At 33.0% G+C, this 20,327-nt stretch overlaps 1 long non-coding RNA gene across 1 annotated transcript; it reads left to right on the top strand.

Moving 5' to 3' along the window:
- The first annotated feature begins 8,863 nt into the window (after positions 1–8,863).
- On the top strand, positions 8,864–20,112 carry LOC143056984 (uncharacterized). The gene is made up of 4 exons (XR_012972588.1): positions 8,864–9,019; positions 16,575–16,648; positions 18,327–18,490; positions 19,782–20,112. It is a non-coding gene; the product is annotated as an uncharacterized LOC143056984 (long non-coding RNA).
- The last annotated feature ends 215 nt before the right edge of the window (positions 20,113–20,327 follow it).

Below are 20,327 nucleotides of genomic sequence, written 5' to 3' on the forward strand. Positions count from 1 at the left end.
CACAGAAGAAAACAGCACGCTCTCTCTGCTCAGCTGAAATTTATTTTTTAACAGTGTCTACATTCGAATTGTACCCATTATTTGGGAATGACTGATTACACACAAAAACTAGCTATTATATAACAATGGCCATTTTCATTTTCTTAAAACTACACTACGAGTTATTTCGAGATGAGCATGTTGAAATATTGTATACTAGTAGTAGTAAAAAATGTCCACCAAAGTTTTTCATTTTTAGCCATGTCGTTGTCAGTTTATTTTTGACTTATGAGTTTTACTGTCCTTCTGGTATCTTTCGTCCCTCTTCAATGATGATGATGTTAAGTATATGCAATCATACAACCTTCGACAGCGGAAAAAGTACCGTTTCTATAAGTTTTGCGCTATTTTCACATTTCCTCACTAGTGATAAATCTGTTCTCGGCGAATTATTGGTCGTAAGGATTACGCAACGTCAAGGCTATATCAGCAGAAATGTAAAGACAACGATGGCTTCATAATAATTTGTTTAGATATTCAAATGCGCTATAGAGCATATTATCCTGTCTGAAAAAGGATTGATTATCTATTATTTTTTCTCAGTGATTATACGAGATCCTATGCATTTATAACGTACTTCTGGAATGATTAAACATTATATTAAAGGACATCTTTAGAAAAAAAAATACATATGTTTATAAACATATTTAACAAAAACAATAAATTAAAGATCTGTCATTAAAATAGATTCTCCGAGTGACGATATACATTCAATATTCACATTTTTGACCACAGTATTGCTGCTCTACAGTAAGGAAGGCAAAATATACCGCGGAACGAGAAATTCAAACTTATAAGCCGAAAACATACTGACAATGTCATGGGGAAAAAACGAAAAACGGCCAACAGACAAACAATAGTAAATAAATGAGGAAATATGTCCATGGGACACAGATGATGCCCCCGCTCGCATGTAATGTTATAAAGTGACATAACTAAGAAAACCTGTAAAAGTGACTGTACTCAAATTTGTGCTTGATCTAAGTTTTATGGTTATGAGCATTGTGTATACGTTTCATTACATTTGGTTGAGGCAAACTAAACTCAGAGAACGGAAACGAAAATTGTAACAATTTTTCAATTTTTTATTGGGCATAACTCTAGAACGGTAAAAGTGACGCCAAATTTTTTTAAAAGTAGATCTGTGTTTTGTTGATATCAGCATTGTGTAAAAGTTTCCTACATTTGGTTGAGGCAAACTAAAGTTAGAAACAGAAACCATTTTTTGGACAGACAGACGGACAGACGGACAAGTGTATAACGTAATGCCCCTCCGCTACGACGTGTGCATAAAAACCCCACAACAGTAAACTTTCCCCGATAGTTCAAGGAGGTAATCCATATAAAATATATAAAATTATGTTTCAATGGCACGAGAACACAACACAAAAATGAACACATACTACGATTCAAATAGTACTGGTCATTTTCAAACTTAAATGGTGTGTTTAATATGACACGAAAGAGATGTGGGATAAATGTAAATTATAAGCAAAAGCCAAACAAAAAGAAAATTTCAAAGTTTGATGCATAGTATCCCTACTTGTTTTCCTATCGTTGGTTTTGTTCAATTAGTTTAGTGAGGACGGTGCATACATGTGAATATTTATAAACAAATGTATATACATTCCAACTTATTTATCTTTTGTTTTTTTTTACTAGACTTCGCCGCGGTTGACAATATTTTCACGGGGTACCAATCTGCTCTATCCCCCACTCAGATATGTGTTATTTAAAAATCGTTCAACACGGACTTTGAACACACATTATATGACGTTCTGATTAATGGATCCAGTCTAGATTTTGTGAGCTGTAATGATCAAGCTACATGTAACATTGTACTGAATAGCTGCGTGTGATGTTGAAGAACCGTATTAGAGGGAGATTTAACGTATTAATTAGATGTTGCAGTGATTGGAAATCGCCAACGGCATTATGTACCTCGTAATTCATGCAAACAATATTCCTGTTCGTAGAATATTTAGCAAAGTTTTATTTTCAGCGAAAATTGAGAAAAAATACTTATAGCAGCATTTGCTCATTTATATATTAAAACGATATCAACTTAAATCGAAAGAACTGTAGTTCTGAAATCTTGCGCATCTTAAAATGAATTGATTGATGCCACAGAAATTTCTAAATCTTCAGTATAATATATGTACTTAATTTGCTAATTTTTTTTTTTTGAAGTGGCGGTAAGGAGTAAATCACTAATTTTCATGCAGTGGACCTCTATTTTCCTTGCTTCTTGTTCATGCTGGAAGCTATGTTCCATTCAATTCAAATTCACTGAAAAGCAACATGTAACATTTATTTTAATTTTTCGCTCATTTTGAAAGACAGTTTTCTTCCCGTTTGTCCGTGCATGCATGTATAAGGCACCATCTCCATTTTTTATTCTCGTTCACGTTTACTGTCCCTCTATCTTTTGTAATTTCCGACATTATATTTCACAAATGTCATGTCAAACAGGCAGCAATTGAACTCTAAGGAATATCAAATCACTTCTATAGATTATCAGTATTAACCTCTTTCTTGTCGAGGATTAAAAACGTCCTATAGCCGTTTTCACTGTGACAGTAACTGTTGTTTTGGGAAATTTTGTTTCTTTGAATGCAAAATACTGTATATAAGTCTGTGACTATATTTGGTATGACATTTTAATATATAAAATGACAATATATTATAGTCTAAGCGTTAATTAGTTATTATGGGAGTGTATGTGTGTAATGCATGAACGTGTTTATAATATTCTTATCAATACTACATTTCGTTTTCACGTCCCATATCAACATTCCCGATTTTCAAGTTAAGTCTCTGATCTGTGCCGATCACCAGCGTATAGTAAGTTAATAAATGGACATGCAGTTACTCCAAGGTATAAACCAAATACTTCCGAGACCCATTATTTGTACTTTAAACAGTTTTGTAGAAACATTATGGTGAATAGAAGTTCTTGCAAGCATTATTGTTTGTCAGCTAGTAAATCCAACTCAATCATTCTCCGACCAATCACGACAAGCCTAGTTACTTTCATTTTGATGAAAGAGAAGGACTGTTTAACTGTTACAAGATATTTCATTTTACATACTTAAATTTTTGTTACATTTTGATGAGATGCATTCAATACTATTCCACCAAATTGACCATCTTGAAAATATTTTTTCTGGTGTATGGGAGATAACTCCCATAGCAACAAACGTCAATTTTCCCGTTTTCCGCTAGAGGCGTTCATTTTCGTTACTCTTACCTTTAAAAATTTTAATGATCTTAAAAGTATGGCAAGCCTCGCGCTTAAAAAATATTAAAATTTTACTGTATCGAGTGGAGAAATATCGGAACACACTTATTGCAGGTGTGGAATCTATGTAATCAGCTATTAGAGGTCCAATAAGTAAACCAAATGGCATGCATTCCTAACAATAAGATGTACGAAGAAAAGAACTTCAATTTTTTTTCTGAACCATACGTGAGCATTTTGATATTGAATTAGTAAATGTCACCTACAGTAAGGCTTGAGTCCTAATATTTTGAACGTCCAAAACTTATCAAAACATGATAAGCTTATATAAACTACAAAAATGAAAGAATACAATATATTTTGTTATGTCTACTCGTATCGTTGCTAGCCAACGATTATGATCCAGTCCTATTCTCTCCGCCCTTGGTAGATAAAGATTTTTGGAGACACAATGTTATGATTTTATTGATGACAGTTGTTTCTGGCAGCATCAAAAAGGCACCTTTAAGATGATCACGCTTAAATGTAGAAATTTTTTAATACACAACTACCACGTGGTGATAGTACAACAAGTTTTTCACCGTTGATTGCCAAACTCAGTAAAAACCCGTCTAAATTGCATTTGATTGATATATTCAACAATACTTACCGCTATCTTGATGAATTTCTTAGATAAATAATCTAGAAATTTCTAAATATACTACTGAAATTCACCCAAAGGAAATTACTCCTAATTAATCAAATTGAAACGGTAATAACTTTCCTTTACTACTAGGGCAAAAATGCCACACATGTGTCACGCATGTGCCTAAAAACGCATGTGTCACAGGTGTGTTACATGCGTAATACACATGTTTCTTGCCACGCATGGGAATCATGTGTTGTACACATGCGTTCACATGCGTAACACACGCATGTGAATCACATGTGTCAGAAATACACCTGTGTCACGCATGTGTTGGATAACGCATGTGACACATGCGATATTTGCATGTGTAACACATGTATAGTAAAACGCATGTGTAACACATGTGTAAATTACACAGGCAAATTTTGTTAAATCAATTTTTGTAAGGCAGCAACCATTTGATTTTCTGAGGGGGGCTATGGGTTTTTTTTCTGGACAATTTTTTTTTTTCGCCTGTGGCGAAAAACAATCTATTTTTTTCGCGACAAGTCAAAAACAATTTTTTTCTTTCAATTTTAGCATTACATATAGTGGCAGCTGAGGGTGAAACAAACAATTTTTTTTTCTCAGAATCAAAAACAAATTATTTTTTTCTCCAAAAACTGGAAACAAACTTTTTTTTCCAAAAAAACCATAGCCCCCCCCCCCCCCCCCCAGAAAATCAAATGGTTGCTGCCTAACATACAAGTATGAGATACAAATTCACCTGAATTTTATGTATTCCAATATTTATTCCATTTTCTATTTGAAGAATTTAATCATTAAAGCTGTTCACCTTTGTCTTAAGATTTTCCATAAAAAGGGCACATATCATCATCAAAAGAATTTATTACTAATCTTTTTATTTGGCATAAATTATCTCCCTTGATAGTGGATTAGATGCAACTACAAAAAGTTTTATATTTATCTATTGTAGAGTCATAAGGGTGGAATTTGTAAATATATATGTGTGTATGCATCTTTGATTTCAAATTTCAGATACCTAGATTTATTTGAAGGACTAATATAGTAATATAGCTTTATCAGTATTAAATATCTCAATGATTTTAGGATTTAACATTTTTTTCTAGAGGTTAGTGATGTATAAACCAGGGTGATTAACTCCCTAACTGAATAAAGTCCATTGGTAAAGTTTGTGAGTTTGAAAAATGTCTTTAATCCTTATAATTCTTAAACCAAATCTGAGAATATTATAACAGTTACACACACATATATATATATATATATATATGTGTTATAGTAGTCTCAGAACAAACAGGTGCTTCATACAGTAAGTTATGGCACTTGATTATAGATTTGCATATCTTATTTAGGATTTTCTTATTTGTAACCCTTGTGTTATAAAAATGACTGAATGTATATATACATTAACATTGTACATGCATGACATGTGAGGCTATCAAAATTAAAAATTACCTGGTTTGGTTGTTCAGCATGTTCAGTCAAACAAACGTGACCAATTAACATTGCCAATACATGATTGTTGATCATTCTGATTATCTGTCCAAGTACAAAACTATGCTAACAAGAAAATACACATGAGCATATAGAAAGTACTTGAAAATATTTCAGAGTGTAACTGTTTGAGGTCTGAGGTTATCTTTCCTGTTCAATGCGGCTCATGATGTTTAGGGGAAAGAAACACTACTATCGTGTTTAAATCACGACAAACACTTAGTCTACATACTTCGTTCCGTACGGTACTGGATACCAATTCAAGTAGTAGTTAATTACAGCCATAAATCCAATAAATTGAGAAAAGTCAAAAGAATGAGGATAAAAACAACAGTAACCCGTTGGACTTGCGATGACATAAAACTAAAATTGTGCCAGTGACGGATCCAGCAATTTTCATAAGCAGTGGCTGATCTAGAAATTTTCATAATTGGGGGCCCATTGGCTGCCTAAGAGGGGTGTCGCTCCTGTAATGCTTCAGTGATTCCTTATATAATCAATCATTTTTTTTTCTCAAAAAAAGGGGGGAAATACATGAGTGAATTCAGGTACTGTGAATAATAAACAGTTAGGAACTTCAACCTTTGGCAACTTATGTTTTAGAATATTTCACGGCAAATTTAGTAAGTAAAATTTTGATTTGATTGGTCATTGCTCCTGTAATGCTTCAGTGATTCCTTATATAATCAATCAATTTTTTTCTCAAAAAAAGGGGGGAAATACATGAGTGAATTCAGGTACTGTGAATTATAAACAGTTAGGAACTTCAACATTTGGCAACTTATGTTTTAGAATATTTCACGGCAAATTTAGTAAGTAAAATTTTGATTTGATTGGTCATTTTGACAAACATGTGAAGATAAGAACTGGTGAGCTTTTTGTTGAATATAATGAGAAGATAGTGTTAAAAATAATTGCATAGTTCATGATTTGAGAATTATAAAACAAAATATATATATTGTTTAACCTTGGACAAACAGAGTCAAGTCCAACATTTAGCCCCCCCCCCTTTTTTTTGGATCCGCGTATGATGTAATTTTAAATGACGGAGGCGAATGAGGCAGTAGGAATTTAAAACTTCTAGCTGTCTATGCGGTATGGGCTTTGCTCATTGTTGAAAGCCGTATGGTGACCTATAGTTGTTAATTTCTGTGTCATTTTGGTCTCTTGTGGATAGTTGTTTCATTGGCAATCATACCACATCTTCTTTTTTTATATTTATAGGACATTTCCTAATAATATTACAAGGAAAATCCAAATTGTCACAGATTCTTAACTGAACTTCTGTCAGATTTATAGTAAAATTTCTAATTCACTGACAACTGTTGGACACGGTCACAGGCAGGGGCGGATCCAGAATTTTAGAAAGGGGGGTGGAGCAAAGTTTTTTAAAGATTTCTTTGAAGAAAAATGGGACTTTTTAGGGCTAAAAAAATAAAATAAGTGTAAAATGCATATTTTTAATGGTTCCCTATTTGGGCATGTATATTTTATAGTTGGTGTAAAGTGTAAGGGTTGGACATTTTAAATTTGTATGCTGTATTCTCCCTATTAATTGTCTTTCATAAAATGATAGTATGGAACCAAAGCTATGTACTGATATATAATTACATGTGGGAATGTCAGTAAAAAATAGACATGGAAAACTCTCGTTTGTTGTATGTTAAGTTAGAATAACCTCACAGATTTCTTGTTGTAAACCAGATATACGCCTGGCTATTCGATGAAATTTACAATACGACCGACACGATTTAAGAAAGACAAACAAGCAATTTTTATCCAAATGTTTCAACCAACAAAATTAAGGGAAGTGAGGGGTTCCAAATTAACCAAAGGCTACGAATAAGTCTAAAATGACAACGAGTTTATGAATGACGATCGACAACTGGAGACATAAAGGCCACAACCACTGAGCAGCTGCTTGCAGTATGGTCTTGAAAAAAGGTATTAAATATATCAGTTCGGCGAAACAAGTTGACATTCCAGTCACACATGCAAAACCCCGCCCCCAAAAAATATGCCCGGTTTTTTATTCATCATGTTTATTTAATTCTAAATAATTCTGTTCGAAATTTTCGTTTCTTAAAGCAAAAAAGTGGACAAGATTATTGTTTTCAATCCAGAAACGGCCATAATTTTTGTTTTTAAAAGGCAAAAACCAGTCAGATTTTTTCTTTCAAATATCTCAGACTGCCTTCTCAAACAAATGGTTCGTATCTAGAGCTTATGTTGACTGAGGATCATCATTCAGCTATGTTATTTCTAGTTAGAATACGCTGAGGCGTTTTGGGTAACACATGTTTTCGTAGGTAAATAATATTGCTTTTTTTTTATGAAAGTGTAATAGATTATAACCGTTTCTGTCTCGTGGAATTGTGAAATAGAAGTCAATACATTCTTGCTCAATCCTGTGTCGCTTTGAAAATGTCCTGATTGTCATCCTCAGTCTATCCAGGTGTTACTGTAATTTGAATTTTAAAATGACTGAGTGACGTTTTTACGGCGAACTGGTCAACTCCACTATAGCGAATCACGCGACTTTAACATAATCAGTAAATACCAGCAAAAGACATCATTTAAGGTAAAGAATTGTCGCATGAAAAAAAATACACGGCAAATGGCAAAGTTCTCGAAGTCTTGTCTTGAAGTCTTGTCTGATTAATCAGTTTACAAAAAAAATGTCCAAGCAAAGGGGGCGTATGCCCCTCTACACCCCCCTTTGCCCCCACCCTCTGGAACCGCCACTGACAGTGATACTCAAATTGCAGACTCTTATTATATTAGTAATAACAAAAATCTGTGTTTTCTGTGACCTCATTTTGTAAAATATATGTACATGATATTTTATTTATTACACTCTAACTGTCTAACAGTTGCATTTAATTATTCTCTGATTTAGCCTGAGTAATTCTCGTTTGTCAATTTTCCAAACTTCACCATCATGGAACAAAATGTGAATGAGTTATAAATAATAGATAATTGATTGAATATCCTTTATTTAGTTTTTCTTTATTCTCATGATTCTTCCAGAGACATATATATGCTCTGAGAATAATGATCCTTTATTCTATATTTTTGCTTTTTAACTAACTTTGTTTTTGTCCTTATTTAATTCCCCATTCTCGATTCCAGACTAAGTTAACTCTCACATAAATGATATGATATTATACGTAAATGTACGAAAGCTTGGATCCTCGAATACGGAAAACCGGAAATCTTTTCACCGTGGTCGTTTTTGTATAATATGACGCGAAAGGACGCTCGTCTGCTGATGTTTGAAATGGTCAGACAGTTGATACAAAGAACTTTGGTTTTTCAAACAGATGGTTCAAAAAGCTATTGTAAACAGATATACTGAAATGGGTTACATTACCGATTAACTGGCAAACTCCCCGGCAGTTCCAGTTCCGATCCGCATACGGGCCCGAATACTACTCTACACTAATCACTGCCTTCGGCTTTTTTCGTTACGCGCTCTTCAAGTGGTTTGACCCGTGATGACCTTTTGTTGCTACTTAAGCAAATATGGCCGACCATTGATGAATGAGGATATCTGTTATCAACTTTACCATAATACATGAATAAAAACGATAGCTGTAAGTAAAATACACTCAATTCAAATAATTTTACTAAATAGAAACTTTGCAAAATTCTGTATCGTTAGGTCGAAGAAATCGATTGTGGTCAATTATGGCTTGAAAACTATCGACTTTGCATAAAATGTTGTGCGAGTCTGAGTGGTTAAATTTACCCGAGAAGCTGCTCCATATGGATTAAATTAGAGATAAATTTTCTCAAAACTCGATTCAGATATAGGGCAACGTCGGCAGTTTTCGACCACTTAACGGTAAATTCGATTGTGACGTCAGAGAAAAAACAATGGTCATCTTCACGTTACAAGTGAACATCTTTACATATTGGACATTATTGTCGTCGAAGAAACAATACTTAATTTTTGATAATTGCATTAGTAATGACTATTTTGACGTTGTTAAATATTCGGGTATTGTCGACCATGTTTGGGTATTTTCGACCACGGTCGGACATTTTCGACCACTTTCTAATTTCCTTCTGTCATATCACTGATAACATTATATTATGGTTCGACCCCAGAATCAATTGTTCATGAAGTGTTTAATTGATAATTATTTTGCCATCGTAAGTGGAGATAAACGGCAATTTAACTTCTCAAAGTGATACTGTTCCGGTATTCACAAGAACGTTACAAGTTTTGATCAGCAACTGATATTATTCAGGCATGCAGGCTTTAAAAAAAATCAATGTTGTGTTTCTGAAAATTTCGAATTACCAGTTTTAAGCGGATTTCACAAGAAAAAATGAACCTCTACAACTGCTTGCACGGGGCTTGTGAATACTTGTGCGAATTTAAATTAATTGTCGTGACCTGTATTGATAAGATCACATTGTCAGATGAATAAAGTAAGTGTTTCTTTGTGTGAATAATTATAGTGGTGCACGTGATATTGTTCATTCAGTGTGCCCTTTTACGGTCCATATAATTGATTGATAAAGAACACGCGCTTGAATATGCATTGAACGTTAATATATTATAGGACTAACAGTTACATTATGATATCCCCCTCAAACAAATAAAAATAAAATAGTTTCTCCCTAAAGTTACGGCAAGTAATTATTTATGACAAAAATGTATTTATCAGAAAAACGATTATAAGAAATTGCCAAAGCCACGCTGAATTTATCATTTTTCAAAATGTTCTGTATTCTAAGATAAAATACGGGGGGGGGAGTCAGATACCAAAGGGACAATTAAACTAAAAAAATACGACGACAGTCCACACATACCCAACACAGAAAACTAAGAGTGAGCAACACAAACCCCACAAAAAACTAAAGACTGGGCATCACTAACCCTACAAAACTAAAGATTGTGCAACACGAAACCCACAAAAAACTAGACTGCGCAACACGAACCCCACAAAAACATAAGACTGCAACACGAATCCCACAAAAAACTAAAGATTGATCAACACGAGCCCCACAAAAAACTAGACTGCAACAAGAACCACACAAAAAACTAAAGACTGTGCAACACACACCCGTACCAAAGACTAATGACTCCCCAAAAAAATGTGTTCCAACTATCGAAAATAACAACAGATAATGCATCACAGTATACATGTAGCAATATTATTTCTTTTAAATAATTGCACTGTAGTAATAAATATATAGAATTTGTAACAAGTCATACGTTCATTTTGAAAATTTTGTCACATAATATATCTGACGGTTTTTAGAGGCAATCATCACACTCATATGGAAAGCTAACGATGTCGTCAATATGCACACAAGAAAAGTCAACACCAGAGCATTTTGCATGATAAAAGGAGGAGCAAATCTCGCAACATATATAAACATCGTCTGTTTCAAGTAAACATTTGGAACAAAGCCTGGAAGTAGTCGATTTCTCCGATTTCTTCTGTTTTTTGGATAATTTACGTTTCTTATTTTCTTCCATTCTTTTCTTTTTCTCGTTTTTTCTCTCTTTCTTTTTAGCATTTTCCTCTTCCTTTAGTTTGCGTTTTAATTCTCTATCAATCTTACGCTTTTCTTTCATTTCCTGTTCATCTTCTTTCTGCTGTTTTCTATTCTCTAAAATTTTTATCATTTCCGATCCCGATACGGCTTTTGGTAGTACAGTGCGAGTTTTCTTTTTCTTGAGAGTCTTTTGTTCACTTGGAGTAACAAGTAAGAGTTCAAAAGATGATGAAGGTGCTTTTTCACACGATTGTTTGTTTTCGTCTTTGTGTGGTGTTACATTGACATTGCATGGATTAACTTGTATGATGGTTTCTGGATAAAGACAAGGAGGATGATCATGCAATTCTTCAACTATTGTATGTGATGTTTCACATGAGACAGAGTCAAAAATTTCAGATGGCATTAAAGCAATTTCTGTATCCGCCTCATCAGCAATTTGTACGGGTTCTTGATCTAGATTGTAGGTCCCAGAACTATTGGTAACTGGACGACTATCAACCTGGGCATCTTTACAATTCATATCGTCGTCATTACCGAGATCCTGGTCTGGTTTTGCCCTGGCAAATACTTCAGATGGCTCGACTTTAGATTTATCTACACTTTCAACTGAAAATGGATAAAGCCCCGTATGACGGAAACCTTTAATTGCTACATCAACTGTTGTTCCTTTTGCCCACGCCGACTTAAATACAGAAGCAAAGGTACCTTTTGTGACAAATTCACCCGGATTTTTGAACTGGTAATCTCTCACTGAATCTCTCCAGTGCTTCTTCAAAGGCCCAAACAGAGTAACATCACAAGGCTGTAATATATGACTTGCATGTTCGAGCAAACAGTACAATATAACATTCTCAGACTTACAAAGCTGAGCTGTTTCCAGACTAATATGGCTAGTATGTCCATCCACCAGCAAAATAACCGGTAGCTTTACTTTTCGGTCCTTTATGGCAGTAATAAAATGATCACGCACCCAGGTGTAAAATAGTTCGGAATCCATCCAACCAGTCTTTGTCCGACCAAGTACTGCTTCAGTGAAACCTTCTAGTGGATTAAACCGGAAACGCTCCCCTGGAAATACAAGCATAGGTGGTAAGTAGTGTGCTGTTGCACTCATACATGCAAGAACTGTTATCTGTGATTTGTCAGCTGAACATGTTGAATACACATTCTTACTGCCTTTAGCAGCCAAAATTTTACCAGATTTTGGATCTTGCGGAAAACCACTTTCATCTGCGTTATATATGCGGGAAGCATCTTTCAATATATTTATTCCCTCTTCATAATTTTCCGTAAGGTACTTTGCAAAATCTTCAAACCACCATTTTATTTTTTGCCAAGATATAACTGCGCGTTCCTTACCAAGTTTCTGCGGAGTGCGAGTAGAAATCTCAGGATGGCGTTTCATGAAAGCATATAACCAATCCTTACCCGGCAAATTATCTTTAAATGGGGTTTTCCTACCGTCATGATCCAAAATTGTCTTCACCGTATACAGAAGTTGCTGTCTTGTTTGGCCATAGCCGATTTTTGCCATATCTATGACCCAGTGGACTAGCATTTCTTCCTCACTATCAAATAATACCGGACTAGGTCCTGATCTTGCTTGAAGACTAGATCTGCCATTAAGTTTGTCTATAATAGTCGTTTTTGGAACATTGTATTGTCGTGATGCGGATCGAATTGACATTGACTTATTTTCAACCATTTGTACTGCATTTTTGATATCCTCTAGAGCATAATTTCTGTACTTGTTTCGTTTCCCCATTGTATTTAGTTTAAACAATATTTATTAATAAACAATTTCAAGACAAATATTACAATGTTACATAAAGTACAAATATGGGATTCGGAAACAAGTTTGGAAAAACTTTTATAAATCCGTCTCCCTAAAAAAACAAAAAACATCTATTTAGCATACAATATTACGTGCCAACAGTATATTCATTTTATGGTAGCATATGATACATTGAATAAATAAACACACACACACAAAAAATAAAAAAATACAACAAATAAAATAAAGGAAAAAAATAAAAAGTGAGAAAAAAAAAGAAAAAAAATAAAAAAAACAAGAAACAGTCAACTCTTATTTACTTTTCTAGACAGTCACTGGAACCAACACACACGTCCGACCACAACCAACTACACCGGGTCATCCACTCGATTTAACATCATATTTAAAAAAAAAAGTCTAAATATATAATATATATATACACATACTAGATTAACTTTCAAAACGTTTTGTTTTATTAATGTATTCAGAAACTTTATGAAATATTTGCATATTGTCCTCGTCAGCTTTTAGACTATCCCCATATAAAATAATCTTAAGATTAGAACAAGAGATCGTCCCGATAGTATCCCTTCGAATTTCATTATATTTTGGACATTTGAAGAAATAATGAGAGGTAGTTTCTACTCGACCACAGGAACACAGTGAGTTCTCGATTAGATTTTTTTTAAATAGATGGTCCCTTAGAACACTACTCTGGAGCCTTAGTCTTGCTAAGCATATCTGTTCTCTTCTACAGCCGAAGTGAAAATATATCGGTATTTTATTAATATTTTGAGAAAGATAAGTTTTAAAACCCGATTTTGATTGGTTTAGACGAATGTCGTCAGGAATATTGTTCCAAAGGTTTACTACGACTGGTAGAAATGACTTTTGATAATAGCTTGTTCTGCATAATACAGTTTGTAAATTTGAAGACCCCCTAGTCCTGTGGTCGTGTAGATCTAGTCTCTGATTTGGAACTAAAACAGAAAGATAATCAGGACAATCTCCGTGAAACATTTGATGAAATTTTAATAACTTATGTTTATCACGCCGAGACTGGAGAGTTTCCCAACCGGTTTCATCGTACAGCAACTGTCTCGATGTTACCTTAGTACCACCTGTAACGATTCTTGCTGCTTCTAGTTGTAAGTTTTCCAGAGATGTTTTTAAATAATTAGGTATGTTATCCCAGACAATGTCCCCATATTCTAAGACTGGGCGTATGAAAGATAAATAAATAGTTTCTAAATGTTTCCTTTTAAGTTTAAACTTTAACTTTCGAAATAATGCTAATCTAGGAATAGCCTTATCAATAATCATTTTTACATGATTGTTCCAGCTTCCATCTTCATTTATAATTACCCCTAAATGCTTGTGCGACTCAACTTCTTTTATGATATTATTATTCATATACACTGGCGGGTGGTGGGGTTTATGATGCCTCTTTGAAATGGTCATTATTTCTTTGTATCCCATTGTATTTGAAAATCTGAAAGCAGAAAAGGGTGAGGTAAAAACCTGCTTAAACAAGAAATTGCGCCGACGCAATGATACATGTATTTTATGACTTCATTGAAACTTAATCCAGGCGTTAAGGATGTACAAACGAGACGAAATGGGGTTAAATGGAAATCACTTATACTTGAAGATATCCTGTTTTTATCGCTTTTTAAATGTATCTATTTCATGTATCAATACGATTTTATTTTGCACATGTACATACAAATTTAGTAGACCCCATCATTTTGCATTTCCAAGACAAGTTAAATGAAGGAAATTATCATAAACAGGATATTTGGAATATTACGGGACAAAGATGAAGCAAATAAAACAGACAGAAAAAACCCCAACCTGTAGCAACTGAGGCATTAAATTAAATACAAATATGATTACACACTTTCGAAAATACTAATATAATATAAACAAACAATGTGGAGAGTTGTCTCATTGGCACTCATACCACACCTTCTTAATTATATTAATACATGTACATTTTTAGAGTAAAAAAAGTGAACAAAAACATTTAAATTTTAACAACCTGGAAGGTGACCCAAGTGCACCACGAGAAAAACAAACACAACAGAGAAAACAGGTAGGAGTTGGTGGACATGGGGTCCCTGGGATAAGGGAGGCGATAATCGGGAGTAACTGGGAGTAAAATAAGGGGGTCGGGTTAAGGGGAATGAGAACAGGGAGTAAAGGGGAGGGATTGTTAGCTCAAGTTGATATTAAAAGAAGGGAAGTGGTGATTGCTACCCCTTGTCAAACCCCTCCCGTCCACCCTCTTTTAGGGAGTATTTTATAAACGTCTTCGGGTTTTCTATTGACACGTAGACAAATTGCTTTGATTTCGCGGAGGAAAAAAATAAGTTTGGACTAAAAAATATCCTTCAAAAGCAGACTGCATTTTGATCTTGTTGCTCAGATAAAGTTTTGATTTTCTTATTTTCAGCTAGTAAAAAAATTACAATCACAGTGTATTCGACATTCCAATTGCGATAACATTGTCCTTCTGACTATGACATTGTCTATACAAGGTGCCCGATTTCGTTACGTCATTCATATTGTGACGTCACTGTAGCCTTGAAAAACGTAAACAAAGCGTCCATAGTAACACAAAATATACAAGACTGGTCGAAAATAGGCGAAATACGTGTGAAAGGGATATAAGTTGATTATCGGCAAAATATTTTTTAAAATGCGTCTGATTTATTCATTTATGTGTTCATTTTTATTCCCAGGAATTTAGCGAACAGTGTCATTAGGTTTTCATGCTTGAACAGTAGGTGTTTTTTACTGAAATCATTTGTTGAAAGACAGATATTTTTTAACACATGACGTAATACTTGTTTTTATCATGGCGAGATTTTCCACGACAACCGTTACAAATTATATAACTTACTACTTCTTTCCGTGAATTGCAGATAACCTAACCTTCCATGACAAATATTTAGTTCTGCAGATCTGCACGCGGAAAGGATGCGGAAACGACGCCTCGCGTGCATGAAATCGCTCCCGAAATGTTTGGTGGTCGAAAACTGCCTCTGGTCGAAAATACCCGACAGTACTCTATACATGATATATAATTTCATGGAATAAAGAAATAAAACAATCATAAAACTATTATACAATGTATTTACTTGCAAAATAACACAGGGTAACACACACATACTAGATTTATTATGAATTTTGCTTTTATTATATATATGTCATCATAGTCATGTGCAAAATAAATGTACAATAGTCTGGATGGGAACATTTTCATTTCAGTATTCAGGGTTTGAAATTAGCATGAGTCCACAAACAATAGCCCTACAATTACAAGCATTTAAGTGTGGGCTACTTCAATGTTTTTTTTATATATATTATTTTATATATATGTTGGCTATAAAATTTAAGCTGTGGGCTACAATGTTAAAATTTTTACTTCAATCCCTGGTATTACTATTTATTTGAAGAATATTTTATTGAATTATTATCCGGTCAATTTATACAATGTAATAATACCTGTCTTAACCCCCCCCCCCCCCCCCCCCAAGTAAAATCATTAAGGGCAAATAAAAAAATATGTGTGTTTCCTATTTCCCCATTTACCCTATGATTTAAGGTTACAAATAGCTGCCTGCCTTAGAGTTTTTTTTTGTCGTCTTTTCAATAAGCATTTTACAATATAATATCTCCTCCAATGTTGAATAAAGTAAATTCCCTATTTTTTTCATAGATATTATTTAATTTGGCCTTATATATATACATGTACTCCTAATAAATCTTTTATTCCTGCAAAAAATGTACTGTTGACTTTAATTCTAGGACGCCAGTGATCAGTTCTAATGTTGTTTTTTTTTATCTTACAGATGGTGACAAAACAGCACAATGTTTAGACTGAATCATAATGAGCATGATGAATAAAACAAAAAGTGTATATTAGGTATTATTTTATTTTTAGATAATTATCCTGACTCGCTGTCATATGGAATAAATATATTACATGTACTTACATTGATCTTCTAAAATACTTCAATGTTTCAAATTAATTCTTAAAATGAAAACTGAGTTTGACAAGAAGCCATATTTTATCAAATCGATTATAAATGTAGACAAATCTTTTTTACAGTTACAAATGTATGTGACAGTTAAACACTCAATAACTTTCTTTAATTAGTATAGTAAGATAATACAGAGTGAATGAATTATAAAAAAGGTTGGATTCAGTTTTTAATTGTCAATTATACTTCCCTCCCCCATATTTTTCGAACTATCTATTCATATATGTGTAACCAAGAAATCCACAGTCTAAAACTAGGAGACTGATATGAGGATTTGGTCACAACTAAATGTTAAACCTAAGTAACCATGCACCATAAACTAGTAGTAATACACAGAAGATTAATTCCACTTAGTATATAATTTATTTCCAAGACTGGAACTTGTCACCAAGCCTGTGACTTCCAAACTTATATCTTTTACAAAATAGTACAATATATATATATATATATGAGAATTAAACAATAAGATAAAAATCAATTATTACATAATGTGTTGACAAATATAAACAAGTTATTATCCAGATAAAGAAAGATAAATAATTAATACAACTCTTTTAGCAATGTCTCTAATTTAGGGCGATATCTTTTTGCGCCAAAAAGTAACTCATTTGCGCCACAACTTAATTGCGCCAATACTTCTTTTGCGCCACCTAATTTTCAAAACTATAGGTATCATTTGCGCCAATAAAATAATCATTTAATTCCGCCATTTTTATTTATTTTTTATTTTATTTAGCTCTGAATTTATCAATTTTGAAGGTCGCTCCGACAACATATCGCTTGCTTTTCTTTTGCATTTGTTTCGTGAATATGATCAATTCTCCATTCAAAATAATTGCACACGATTCATCTGTGAATAGCCTAGCACAACAGGACTTAACTGTACATCTCTACCTTATATCTTCAGTTTTCTTTACAATGCCTGACGGAATTTGTGTTCTTTAACATGATGACCGGTTTTCCTCTATTGGACTCTATTTTTTTAATGGTATAGAATACATCTTGACTCGTGACAAAATATTCTATTACTTAACAATTTATTTTTTGGTGAGTTTTCTTAAATTTGATGATAGAGTGTATAGTTAAATCTTAAATGGAAAAGTTGATTATAGTACATGTATGATATAGGTAAAACATGTACAGGTATGATATAAGTAAAAAATATTTACAGGTAAATGTGGCGCAATTTCATTTCATTTATTGGCGCATTTAATACCAACAAAATAAAAGAGAGTGGCGCAATTAATACCTTTTCAAAACTGCAATTGGCGCAAATTGATTCTGCCCCTAATTTAAGAAGGATAAAGGATTAAGCCCTGAGGCATTATTGTCACTTTGATTATAAAATGTCCATTATCAATTGGATATATATTAACTTATTGTCCAAGTAAAATATATAATATAAACATAATTAATGATAAATTCTTTGAGTCTCAAACATAAGCATTAAAAACCTAAACACATCTGAAAGTCATTTTAACTCTGTCATATATGTTTAATAAATAATGCAACACTTTATTTTTAGTTAAACTTATTTTATTATCTCTTTATTAATTTCAGCTATGTCAACCAGAATGACTTTGAACACAGTTATTGAATTAGTTTCCTTGGAGACTTTAACAGTAATTGTTAAGACTTGGAACCAGACAGAATGAAACTGTGAGAAAGTTTACATATACATGTACAGTGTACATGTAGCTTCAATATGAATCAATTGATACACCGTAAGTATATCTTCTATGAAAGTTATAAATTGGTTGTTCACAAAATTTAGTTTTTACTAGACAAATGCTAGATATATTTGAGCATATAATACAAGACCAAATTATATATTAAAACAAATACAAAAGTTTTTCTAAATATTACTATATTTCCTATATATATGGTGATATTATTTATATGATCAAATTGTTAGATACAACTACACTGTATAAAATAGAGGATGTTGTATGATTGCCAATGAGAAAACTCATCCAATGATAGACAAAATGACAGCAATTAACAACTGTAGCCTAAAGTAGGTCACCATACAGTCTTAAACAATGAGTAAATCCCATACCACACAGAGAGCTATAAAGGACCCTGTAATGACAAATGTAAAACAATTGAAACAAGAAATTTGGCCTAGTTTATGTACAAAATAATGAACAAAAAAAAACAATATGTGATACAACAAACAACAACCACTGAACTACAGCCTCCTGAATTGGGACAGACATAAACATGTGGCAGGGTTAAACATGAAAGCTGGTGCCCAACCCTCCCCTTACCTGAAACAGTGGTATAACAGTACAAAATAAGAACAAATTATAAAATAAGTTGAAAAAGTATTAACTCATCAGATGGATACAAAAAGAAATACATTTAACCAAAAAAAAGAGGGGACATGCCCGGTACAAGTATACAAACAACTGAAAGACATTCAGTACAGATATGAGATTATTGACTTTAAGCAAACTGAAGCTTAATATGAGGTGTGAAAAATAACCCTAAATCTGATAGGTCCTGCAACTTTTGAACAACAGACTCCAAAAAATCAAAATTAAAAGTGAACTCAATCTAAATTTTGTGTTAAAATTTCATGAGAAATTGTTCAAAGCAAAGAAGACTATAATATTTAAGGACTATTTTTGGTCCAAGAATATAAAATGTTTGTCAACTATTTCAAAAAGACACATTATGTTTGGAAATGTATAACTTTCTTGGATGCACACATATCAAGTCTAAAATATATTTTTATTTGACCAAAAAAACAAGGAAAATCAAGAATTTTACAAATTTTGTCTAAGTTTATTGCCATAGTAACTCTTAAATTGGTAAAAAAAAAACCCATTATTTTCTGAAAATGGTGTAAAACCTTTTTTATTTAGCCCCTTCTACTTTGAGATATTGAACAAAGTGTTGTCATTTGAAAGGATGGATGGACAAACAATGGCATACCATATACATCCCTTACCTACTGTACATCAAACCAGAAGTAACAAAGTTAAAAAAAAAATGTTTATATATTTTCAGATCACAATTATGTCAACCTAATCATTGGAAGTTTACCAAGTTATATGAGACGCATTGAAAGCCTGTAGAGGTTCTACATGTATACATAAATGGAATAGACTCACACTTACAAATAACAAGACTAATGCACTCTCAAACAAGGATTATTCACGTTTTTATGAGTGAATTGAAGTGCATACTAGCTGCGCATGGAAATTTGTGTGCAATTTTTAAATATTTCTTTTCGTTTGATTAAATTTTTGTTTTCAAAAAATTGCATGTCTTCATAAATTAAGCATGAACATACATGTATTGTTGTTATTAATTAAAATAGAAATAAAGAATAGTTTTATCTCAGACTCAATTTTAGCCAAATAATACAGTTAAATATGATTTAACTTTTTTCCAAATATATGAACATATGATACAAGGAGATGTGGGGTATAGGTTCATTGGACAGCATCCCAACAACACAAAACACAATACTTAAAGTTGAATACAATTAACAGAATAGTTTAAAACTTTCAATTGGCCATCATTCATCAAAAAGTGTGAATATATTCAAAT

Source organism: Mytilus galloprovincialis, chromosome 13, assembly GCF_965363235.1.
Source record: "Mytilus galloprovincialis chromosome 13, xbMytGall1.hap1.1, whole genome shotgun sequence".
Lineage (NCBI taxonomy): Eukaryota > Metazoa > Mollusca > Bivalvia > Mytilida > Mytilidae > Mytilus > Mytilus galloprovincialis.